Here is a 12,658-nt window from a genome sequence, read left to right as displayed (position 1 = left end):
GCCAGGGAATTCCTCCTACTGTATTTTTATACGTTTTGGCAGATTAAATATTTTTATTAAATAGAATAAAAAAGAAGGGCCTGGAGTTGGAGTGCTGGGATGCAGGGTTTGATCTAGTTCCCTTAACAACAGGCAACTGGTGAAGAGTTTTTTCATGAGATGTTCCTAGAAGGGAATTCTAGGAGCTGTGTCATCAAGATGAGAGGTGCTGAGTCTTTGTACTAAGGCAGGCTACACTGTATTCTGTAAGAGTGTTTTAACATGTGCACAGAAGCCCATGAGCAACTTAAGCAGGGGATGATTGTAACACACGTAGGTTTCTGAGCCCTACTCCACACCTACAGAATCGAAATCCCAGGGGGGTTAGGGCTAAGGCATATTGGGCTTTTAATAAGCACTCCAGTGATACCCATGAAAATTTGAGCCCACTACCAGGCAACAACTCAAAATTCCAGATGAATTAACTGAAGGTCAAAAGAAAATCAAATCATAAAAGCCCTAAAATATAGATGATTATACCTCTGAAATTTGGACATAGGAAAACTTTAGCAAGACTATGGTTTTTCCAGTGGTAATGTATGGATGTGAGAGTTGGACTGTGAAGAAAGCTGAACACCGAAGAATTGATGCTTTTGAACTGTGGTGTTGGAGAAGACTCTTGAGAGTCCCTTGGACTGCAAGGAGATTCAACCAGTCCATTCTAAAGGAGATCAGTCCTGGGTGTTCTTTGGAAGGAATGATGCTAAAGCTGAAACTCCAATACTTTGGCCACCTGATGTGAAGAGTTGACTCATTGGAAAAGACTCTGATACTGGGAGGGATTGGGGGCAGAAGGAAAAGGGGATGACAGAGGATGAGATGGCTGGATGGCATCACTGACTCAATGGAAGTGAGTTTGAATGAACTCCAGGAGTTGGTGATGGACAGGGAGGCCTGGCGTGCTGTGATTCATGGGGTCGCAAAGAACTGGACACGACTGAGCGACTGAACTGAACTGAAACTTTAGCAGTGGGAAAAACCACCATGTAGGTAAATTTTACGACACAAATCTGAAAAACTTATATATGACAAAAATGTAATTAACAAATTCAGTCATAAGCAGAAAAATATATATGACTATGGCAAAAGAGCATTATTTTATTGCATAAAGAGCTATATAAACTTATAAGAAAAACCCAATGACACCAACAGAGACCTTGGCAAAGGCACGGAGAGATAATTCACAGGAAAAGAAACATAAATGGTCAAAAATTGCTTTGTTCTACCTCTCTAATAATGACAGAACATGCCAACTATATCATGTAGATAATATTATTTTATCTATAAAATTAATGGAAAAAAAAGAACCGATGTTACTGAAACTAGTCCATAGACAGTGAGGCAGATGCTCTCGCACATTGCTGGTGGAATTGTAAATGGATACAAATTTCCTGGAAAGCAATTAGAACCTAGAGCTTCTAAAATTTTCATACTATTTGCCCCAGAAATTCCATCTCTAAGCATCTATTTTAAGGAAGTAGAGATGTGAACAAAGATATATGACCAGAGGGTCTCAAAGTTAAAAATAAAAAACCATCTTCAAGGTCCAACATTAGAAGAATACGGAATGGTTACATAAAATATGGTCTGTCCATAGACGATTCAGTTCAGTTCAGTTCAGTCACTCAGTCGTGTCCAACTCTTTGCAACCCTATAAATCGCAACACACCAGGCCTCCCTGTCCATCACCAACTCCCGGAGTTCACTCAAACTCACTTCCATCGAGTTGGTGATGCCATCCAGCCATCTCATTCTCTGTCGTCCCCTTCTCCTCCTGCCCCCAATCCCTCCCAGCATCAGAATCTTTTCCAATGAGTCAACTCTTCACATCAGGTGGCCAAAGTATTGGAGTTTCAGCTTTAGCATGAGTCCTTCCAATGAACACCCAGGACTGATCTCCTTTAGAATGGACAGGTTGGATCTCCTTGCAGTCCAAGGGACTCTCAAGAGTCTTCTCCAACACCACAGTTCAAAAGCATCAATTCTTCGGTGCTCAGCTTTCTTCACAGTCCAACTCTCACACGCATACTTGAAAACTGGAAAAACTATAGCCTTGACTAGACGGACCTTTGTTGGCAAAGTAATGTCTCTGCTTTTTAATATGCTATTTAGTTGGTCATAACTTTCCTTCCAAGGAGTAAGGGTCTTTTAATTTCATGGCTGCAATCACCATCTGCAGTGATTTGGGAGCCCAAAAAAATAAAGTCTGACACTGTTTCCACTGTTTCCCCATCTATTTCCCATGAAGTGGTGGGACCAGATGCCATGATCTTAGTTTTCTGAATGTTGAGCTTTAAGCCAACTTTTTCACTCTCCTCTTTCACTTTCATCAAGAGGCTTTTGAGTTCCTCTTCACTTTCTGCCATAAGGGTGGTGTCATCTGCATATCTGAGGTTATTGATATTTCTCCTGGCAATCTTGATTCCAGCTTGTGCTTCTTCCAGCCCAGCGTTTCTCATGATGTACTCTGCATAGAAGTTAAATAAGCAGGGTGACAATACACAGCCTTGACGAACTCCTTTTCCTATTTGGAACCAGTCTGTTGTTCCATGTCCGGTTCTAATTGTTGCTTCCTGACCTGCATACAGGTTTCTCAAGAGGCAGGTCAGGTGGTCTGATATTCCCATCTCTTTCAGAATTTTCCACAGTTTATTGTGATTCACACAGTCAAAGGCTTTGGCATAGTCAATAAAGCAGAAATAAATGTTTTTCTAGAACTCTCTTGCTTTTTTGATGATCCAGTGGATGTTGGCAATTTGATCTCTGGTTCCTCTGCCTTTTCTAAAACCATCTTGAACATCTGGAAGTTCACGGTTCACGTATTGCTGAAGCCTGGCTTGAAGAATTTTGAGCATTACTTTCCACGTTCAAGGTCAGGAGGGGCGACCGTGAGGAGATACCCATAGACAATTACAGAGACACTAAAAATTATGCTTGTGGCATGGTGTTAGAAATCAGGATGCCCTTTAGGGTACAGGGAGTGGCCGTCAGGGGGCATGAGGAGGCTTCTGAGGTGCAGATAGTATTTTATTTCTTCATCTGGGTGCTGGTTATAAAGACGTATTCACTTTGTGAAAATTCATTGTTATACTCTTGATATGTGTGCTTTTCTGTATGCACGTTATATGTCAATAAAAAATTTACTTAAAATTGTGTCTTTGAAAAGCCTATAATGACATGAAAGTGTGTGTAGAAGGCAATCTTAAGTGAAAAGGGCAGGATAAATAATCGTGCACTCAGTATAATTTTAAATTTGTAAAGAAAAAAATGCATTGGAAGACAATGGTTGCTTCTAAAGAGTGAACTTGGGGTGACTATTTACAAAATTTTTCTTCCATTTTTCCTTTTCTGTACTTTCCAATGTTTTCTACAATGAACAGTCATTACATTGATAATTAGGGGAGAAAACACCTAAAATATCAGAGAAAAAGTGAATTGATGAATCTTAGTGAAACTCCCATAGTATGTGAAACTGAGAACTAGATTTCATCAGTTCCCAGGGAAGTGGTTTAGACTTTGAGGGACTAACTTACACTAAGCAGATTTATAGGCAACATAGTGCCAGTGAGGAATATAGTTTCTAGAGACTGAAACATTCTTTTTTCTTTTTTTAATTTTATTTTATTTTTAAACTTTACAATATTGTATTAGTTTTGCCAAATATCGAAATGAATCTGCCACAGGTATTCATGTGTTCCCCATCCTGAACCCTCCTCCCTCCTCCCTCCTCCCTCCCCATACCATCCCTCTGGGTCATCCCAGTGCACCAGCCCCAAGCATCTAGAAACATTCTTATCTCCTATATAAGGTTATACCTACCAGCCATGAATGTATCTGAGAAACCAAACTAACAATCATTTGTAGTTTGAATATATGGAGCTAAATGGTTTTAATGGAGCTCTTTGACTGGGTTATATGTAACACATTTATCAGATCAGTGTTTCTGTTACTTGGTCAAAGATGGATAAACACTGACTTTCCAATGGTCTTTTCCCACCATCTCTAACTAGTTACCAGAATCTTCTGTCATTACATTATTAACTGCCTCCTAGCATCATTACATGTCACAGTTGCCAAGGTAACAGCTCATCTTACATGAATTACATTCTAGGTTGGTAGCTCCCAAGTGAGGTATTGGGAAGCATCTTAATCTCATTGGCAGTATATCTGCAAATTATATTCACAAGAAGTTGCTTCAAGGAAGAGTCACAGATGGCTAGTTTCATCCACTGTGAGCTTTTAAAATTTTTTCAATTGAAGAGTCTATCGTTTTCTGATATATGTGTCTAATTTTTTCTAAACTCTACCTCTTAGGTTTGGAGATACACATTACCTTGGGGGACCTTCAATTACCTGATAAACATCAAGCATTTTGGATGATAGTACTTAGGAGAATGGCACTTTCAAAAATAGGGAAGTCAGAAAGGGAAGCTTTTGGGAGAAGGAGATGATAGTGGAACATCAAGTGAAGGTCCAGTGGGCATGTAAAAAAAAAAAAAAGAGTTAACATAATAGGAAAGCTCTTATGTTGGAAGTGGGAGGAATTACCCTGGAAACTGTCACCAAACTACCTAGCTACTTTTATGTTCTGGTTTCTAGGGTAACACAGATATTTACTACCTCACATTTACATGGGTGGTGCTAATGTTCATTTTCTCACTTAATAAGGTCTCAACCCTTTGCTTTTATATAGCATTGAAATTTGCAATTCAATGTCAATAGCATTCCAGCATTGATAGCTCATCCCTTAGAGCTAGATGTAGAGAAATAACATGGGGACACCTATTCCATGTCCTGCTCTACATTGGAATGCTATCAGTACATGAGCCTTGGCTTTATGCCTGGGACTCAGCACCAAGGGCACAAATTCTACAACTACCTAGAAGCTAAAATTTCAATCCTTTCCAAATTGCTGTCCTCAGTAAACCCTCAATAACACAGACACTCATCTCTACTTTCTTGCCTGATGCTGTGTGCCTGGATTTCTTTTAAGAGCCATTATTAGGTTGAATGGAATGGTAGAACTAGATTGCTTCTGAGTCATACCCCCACTTTTATGTTCCATGAATCGCTGAAGAAACTGGTAGATGAAATACTTTTTGCCCCATCCCCACTGAGTTGTTTGGGCTTCCCTTGTGGCTCAGCTGGTAAAGAATCCACCTGCAGTGGGGAAGACCTGGGTTTGATTCCTGGGTTGGGAAGATCTCCTAGAGAAGGGAAAGGCTACCCACTCCAGTGTTCTGGCCTGGAGAATTCCATGGATTGTATAGTCCATGGGGTCACAAAGAGTTGGACATGACTAAGCAACTTTCACTCACTTCACTGAGTTAAGATACACTACTAGGTTTATGATCTTATGCTGCTGCTGCTGCTGCTGCTGCTAAGTTGTATCCGACTCTTTGTGACCCCATGGACTGCAGCCTACCAGGCTCCTCCATCCATGGGATTTTCCAGGCAAGAGTACCGGAGTGGGGTGCCATCACCTTCTCCATTATGATCTTATAATCAGGATCTTTTCCAAGGGAACCCAGTCATATTGGAAATGAAAGGTGATTACAGTAAGTCCCCTACATACAAATGAGTTTCATTCTGAAAGCACGTTCGTAAGTCCAGTCTGTAAGTCAAACAAATTTAGCCTAGGCATCCAACTAACATGATCAGCTATATAGTATATACTGTAATAGGTTTATAATACTTTTCACACAAATAATACATAAAACAAACACAAAAAATAAATAAAACATTTTAATCTTACAGTACAATACCTTGAAAAGTACAGTAGTACCAGCTACATCACCACTGTTTTTATGCTTGCTTCTAGACATCTGGAGCTTGAATTAGAGATATTGTACTACTGTACTCTAGATATTACTGTACAGTAAAGTGCACAAAAGCACAACCACTTAGTAAAGGATGCACACATATGACAATGTACGCCAGACATGTGAACTAACTTGTGGATTTGGACATGCGAACTTATGTTTGCATCTTTAAAAATTCTCAATGTGAAGGTTTCTATGTAAAGGACTTACTGCATCCAGAACAGCCCATATAAAAATGAATGTGTGTGTGTGTGTTTAGTCACTCAGTTGTGTCCAACTCTTTGCAACTCTCTGAACTGTAGCCCACCTGGGCTCCCCTGTCCTTGGGATTTTTCAGGCAAGAATACTAGAGTAGGTTGCCATTTCCTCCTCCAAGGGAATCTTCCTGACACAGGGATCAAACCTGAGTCTCTTGTGTCTCCTGAATTACAGGTGTGTTCTTTACTCACTGAGCCAAAGTATCCAACATTTATTGAATCCTTACTTTGTGCCTCATACTGTGCTCTGTGTTCTATACACATCATTCTGTGTAAGTACCTATTTTACAGAGAAGAAAATTAGCAACTCTATTTTACAGATGTGATAACTTAGGCTTAGTGAAGCATCAATAACCTGCCCAAGGTCACACTGTAAGTGATGGAACCAGAACTTGAATTCAACAGTCTGATGCCACATCTCCACTTTTAATCTTTTAACTTTTGGCCAGTGGCTCTCAAATTTTAGCATGCATCAAAATGCCCTAGAGGGCTCCTTAAAACACAGATTGCTGGGTTCCATCTTCCAGAGACTCTGATTCAGTAGGTCTGGGGGCAGGGCCTGAGAACGTGCATTTGTAAGACATCCCCAAGTGATGCTGGCGTTGCTGGAGCAGAGGAACTGCACTCTGTACTCTACTGCCTCTGGTCAAGAACAGAAGAGCCTAGAGCTGAAAAGAGCTGTAGGTGGTTTGTGTTTGCTTCATGGCTCAGTACTCAGGGGTCCTGGGGATGTTCTGATCTCAGGTTTCAGTTGCCTCTCCAGGAAGACCAGACAACTGGCTAGAGACACCACCAAGGGTGAAAAAACAGTGCACTGGCTGCCCTCATAGAATATAATATTTCTGGAAACAGCTAGACATATCTTGAGTTAGGTTCAGTTTCTTAGTCCTGACAGTTATGGAAGCCTGATGCATGTACCGTGTGATCTTGGTTCTCCTTTGGAAGTAAGCTGAAGAGTTAAAGAGGAAGTTCAGTATTTGCCCAGTATAGCTACCTGTCAGTTGGGATTTTGATATAACTCACACATTCAGTTCAAGGCTGTGGAGCGGCTTGATTAGCACCATTTGTGAAGTTGAGGAAAGAGCCATTACTGTGAAAGCTCTCCTCAGAGCTGGTTGTTCACACCTACCTTATAAAGAATGTCTGTTGCCTACAGTAGACAAACAGAGGCACATATTGAACATAACACTCACCCCACCATGACCTTATTTCTCTTTTCACTTTTGCCACCACGTGCCTCGTATTTTCCTGAGATACAGCTGAGGCTGCTGAGTTTTAATACAGCAGAATGCAGTGTTCATTAGTGTAGATGCATATTAGAAGCACTTGAACAGCTTTGTAAAATACCATTGCTGGAGATCCCACCTCAGACAAATTAAATCAGTCTCTGTCGAGGGTCCCACTGCTGCTGGTGCTCAAGGGCTCAGTAGTGTCCAGCTCTTTGCAGCTCCGTGGACTGTAGCCTGCCATGTTCCTCTGCCAGAGGGCTCTTTCAGGCAAGAATACCTGCATGGAATGCTATTTTCTTCTCCAAGGGATCTTCCCAACCCAGGGATCAAACCCACATCTCTTATGTCTCCCAGACTGGCAGGCAGATTCTTTACCACTAGCACAACCTGAGAAGCCTCTGTTGTTGTTCTTCAGTTGCTCAGTCGTGTCCGACTCTTTGCAACCCCATGGACTGCAGCATGCCAGGCTTTCCTATCCTTCACCATCTCCTGGAGCTTGCTCAAACTCATGTCCATTGAGTCGGTGATGCCATCCAACCATCTCGTCCTCTCTCATCCCCTTCTCCTTCTGCCCTCAATCAACATTAGGGTCTTTTCCAATGAGTCGGCTCTTCGCATCATGTGGCCAAAGTATGGGAGCTTCAGCTTCAGCATCAGTCCCTCCAGTGAATATTCAGGGAGGGACTGAATATCAGGGCCTCTGAGCCCCACTAATATGCATTAAAAACCCCTTTCCTGGTGATTTTAATGCTAGTCAAGGTTAAGGATCAATAATGATCCAAAAATATAGGCTCTGCTGTGGCTCAGACTCCATTTCTAACTGTGCCACTTAGGAAAAGATGATCTTGGGCAAATGACCTAAACTCTCTGAGCCTCAATTTCCCCCATAATGACTGAATCCACTGGGCTTGTTCCATAGGACTATTTGGAGGATTGAATGGGCTGGCATATGTAATGTACTGTAATGATACAGTGCCTAACACAGAATGATTGCTGTCAAGATGGTTGTTGTTCGGTCACTAAGTCCTGTCCCACTCTTTGCGACCCCATGGACTGCAGGATGCCAGGCTGGTAGCCAGTGATAAAATTAAGGCATCCCACTTCAGTCTACAGAGCCAGTCATCATGTTGTGACCCTATGGGAGGTGTGGGTGTTGCACACATGCTGCTGTGACTCTCAGTCTTTCAATCAGGACCACTATAACAAGGCAAATGACTCAGCAGGACATCTACTGTACATCACAGCAAACCTCTCCCATAACAAATAGGGGAAATGACACTTCTTTGGATAAGACGCAAGTAAAAGCAAATCAGAAACAAAATAATATTAATCCTCTAAGAGATCAGCCCACAAAATACCTCAAGGAAATAATGGATCACTTGAGGTTCTCAAACTACTCTTTGAGAACCACCAAAAGAATGTGAGTGATCTGTGCTATAATTGGTGCCCTCATTAGTAGTCACCCCCAAATTTCCAGAGCATTGAGGAGGTCACAATATAAAAACTTAGTATCTGCAGCCTAACGTCTCACCAATTAACACATTTATGTTAACTCTTCACTGTCTGCAGGCTTGTGAGTTTGCAATGCCTTAGGCAGTCACCATTCAGAGACCTCTACAGTTGGAGCAAAAACCTACCAATATTTAAGTGCTAGCATGTAAGGAATGAGATGGATCAAGAAAAGAATTTCTCAAGCCCTAAGAAATAACAAAGATGTCTACCTCTTTGAAGGAACAAGGTATAAGATCTCAGCTCAGTTTCAAGTTCAAGGCGAAAAATCTAGTATTCTATTTCACATTCAGAGCCAAATAAAGAATATCCATCTCAAACCAACAGCCAATATCATGACAAATGATAAAACAGAAGTTAGCAAAACAGTAGTTGTTAACAAAATGAACTTTTGGTTTCACACCTACCTTGGTTTCAAATGCCGCCTCAGGGACATTACAGGCAAGTGACTGAGCAAATTGCATAATCAGTCAAAGCCTAACAATGATAGTTGCTACTTTTTAGGGTTGCCATAAGGAATGAATTAGCTTACATGTGTAAAGCACTTAGAATGGCATTTGACACATGCCAAGTCCTCAATAAATGATAGTTCTTTACTAACTTGAAATAAAAGGCAAATGCATCCAAATGCCATGATGTGAGTTATGCTGCCACTGATGTCAGACACTGTTTGGTGTATAGGGAAAATTTGAGTAGCAGAAGTGCTTAGTAAGAGAAAAGACAAATTAACTTGTCAAGTCCTTCCTCTCTCAATAGCAATAGATTCTTTCATAATGATGATTGTTTCCCAGTAGTAACAAGCATTGGCTTTCATGCTTCTTTTTGTGTTCCAATCCTTGGTTCCTCGACACACAGTAAGTTGGCCTCCATTTGTACTCTTGCCCCAGGCCAGGCAAATGTAAGAAGCTGGTCTGTAGCTAAAGCAGGAAGATATAAAAAAGAAACAAGGTGTAAGTATTGGAAGGGAGACAAAAATCATCATTATTTGCAGATGATCTGGTTGTCTATCCAGAGAACACCCAAGGGAATCAATCGAAACCCATAGATTTAACAAGAGTTCAGAAGAGTTCAGCAGAGTGGCTGAATACCAATCAATAGTTTTCCTGTAAGTCAGCAACAACTAGTTAGAAGTATAATGGAGGAAAAAATCCATTCATGATGACAAGAAAAGCATAAAATCCATAGGAATATCTTTTTAAAAAGTATAGGCCCTACACAGAGAAAACAAGGATATTTGTACATCTCTCAGCAACTAGGATTTGAATAAATGGAAATCAATACCATATTTCTGGATGGGAAAGCTAAATTTTGTACGATATCAAGGTTTAAAATTAATCACGTGTTTAATTCAATCAAGTCAAAATTCAAAGTTATTTTACCTTGATAAAGTGATTCTAAAGTTTACATAAAACAATAAAGAGGGGAGAATGGCAAAGAAATTTTAGAAAAAGAATAATAGTGATGAGAGACTTGGCTTATAAGATATTAAAATGTATACATAAGTTATAATATTTAAAATACAGTACTGTCACAAGAGGGCTTCCCAGGTGGTCCTAGTGGTAAAGAACCCACCTGCCAATGCAGGAGACAATGGTTTGATCTCAGGGTCAGCAAGATGCCCTGGAGGAGGGCCTGGCAATGCACTCTAGTATTCTTGCCTGGAGAACCCCACAGACGGAGGAGCCTGGCAGGCTACAGTCCATGGGGGTCACAAAGAGTCGAACACAACTGAAATGACTTAGCACGCATGCCTGCACATACTGTCACAAGAATCAGCAAACAAAATCAGTAGGATTGAACAGAAAGCCTTGAGACCGACCTAAAACGAAACAAGAACCTGATGATATACAATAATTTATGGCTGATTTGCATTGTTATATGGCAGAAGCCAACATCACATTGTAAAGCAATTTTCTTCCAATTCAAAAAGAAAAAGAAGCATCACAGACCAATGAGCACAGATTTCGTCAACAATATTAAATGTAAAAAAGATGAAAAACTAGAACTGCTTTAAGAAAATATAGACAAATGTTTATTCTTGAGATTGGGATGAATTTTCTAAGCAAAAATCAATGAATAAAATCACAAAAAGATTCCTAGATTTGACTCTACCAAATTTATTGACAAAGAAGAGCTCTTATGAATCAATCAAAACCCACTAACACTCAAAATAGAAATGGAAGAGGACATAAACTGAAGACATGCATACAACTAATAAATCTATGAAAATGTTCTAACACACTAATAATCCATGAAATACAAAATTCTACACAGTGAAATTGGTGAAGATGAAAACCACACTGATACTCTTGGTCCAGATCTGATGTGTAATGTGTATATATTTCTATGTTGCTGATCAGAGGGTCCAATTTTTTCCTGGAAAGCACTTTATTAATATGTACCAAGAGTCTTTTAAATATTCATATCTTTTAAATGAAATAAAGGAGTGTGCACACCAAGTAGCTTCAGTCATGTCCAACTCTGTGAACTCATGGACTATAGCCTGTCAGGCTCCTCTGTCCATGGAATTTCCCAGGCAAGAATACTGGAGTGGGTAGACATTCCCTTCTCCAGGGCATCTTCCTGATCAGGGATTGAATCCAGATCTCCTGTATAAGTAGGCAGGCAGGTTCTTACCACTAGCCCCACCTGGAATGCCCAATCAAAGAAGCAGCAACAACAAACTGAGGAACAATACAGGCCTGAGTACCCTAACAGGTGGAAGCCATGCTCTAGACTTGAGATGTTTCCCTCCTGGCTCAGTTTCCTCATTCACAAAATGGAGACAACTGATAGTACTAATCTCACAGTACTTGCAAGTCACTTAGCATAGTGCCTGGTATCCTCTAACTGATGAGTAAATGTTAGCTCTAATTAAATTTGTATATATTTGAAAACTTCATAATTTTGACCTATCATCTTCTAGGAATTTATCCTAAGAAAAAGTTCAGGAATTCAGATAAAGATATATAAGGATATGCACAGGGAAAAAACATGGAAACATCAACCATCAACATCTAGCAATAGGAGAATAGTTAAATGAATTGCAGTATCAAAAGATGCTAAAGTACTATGTGATCATTTTTTAAAGATGTGTCTGTTGATACAGAAAAAATGCTAACAAGTTAAAAACAAAGCAGGGCATAAAGCTGACTCTATAGTAGGACCAAATTTTGAAAAACTAATTCATAAATATTTTGTACATAGACAGGTATTTAAGAAAAATGTCAGTGAAAATATCAACCCATCAAAATATTAAGAATATTTATCTCTGCACACTGGAATCATGAGTAACTTTTTCCTTATTCAGGATTTTATTTATTATTCAGTATTTTATACATTTTTATAATTAATAGTGTTATACCCAATATCATGTAATTTGAAAGGAAAATAGCATATATATATATATTTTTTTTTTAATCAGTTACTCAACTATGTGGATGGACTTCCCTAAGTACTCATTTTACTGCCATGTTCAATGTAGGACATTTGGAAAACAAATTATCAAGACAAACATTTCATTTTGGTTTATTCTTTCCGGTTCTTTATGTATGAAGAAATTTTCTCCTAACAAATCCTACTCTCCACTATGCAACAAGCCCATTGGGAGCAGGATCTATGCCTCATTTATTTGTGTATTCCTACAGTGCCTAATTGGGCTTCCCTGGCAGCTCAAAGGTTAAAGCGTCTGCCTCCAATGCGGGAGACCTGGGTTTGATCCCTGGGTCGGGAAGATCCCCTGGAGAAGGAAATGGTAGACCATTCTAGTATTCTTGCCTTGAGAATCCCATGGACGGAGAAG

At 39.9% G+C, this 12,658-nt stretch overlaps 1 protein-coding gene across 1 annotated transcript in view; it reads right to left on the bottom strand.

Moving 5' to 3' along the window:
• The window catches only part of TRMT2B (tRNA methyltransferase 2 homolog B), an 80,628-nt gene that overhangs the window by 65,570 nt on the left and 2,400 nt on the right, over positions 1-12,658 (bottom strand). The window lies entirely within an intron of this gene.

The sequence above is a fragment of the Bos taurus genome, chromosome X (genome assembly GCF_002263795.3).
Source record: "Bos taurus isolate L1 Dominette 01449 registration number 42190680 breed Hereford chromosome X, ARS-UCD2.0, whole genome shotgun sequence".
Classification (NCBI taxonomy): domain Eukaryota; kingdom Metazoa; phylum Chordata; class Mammalia; order Artiodactyla; family Bovidae; genus Bos; species Bos taurus.
This window is presented reverse-complemented; position numbering and strand designations above follow the sequence as displayed.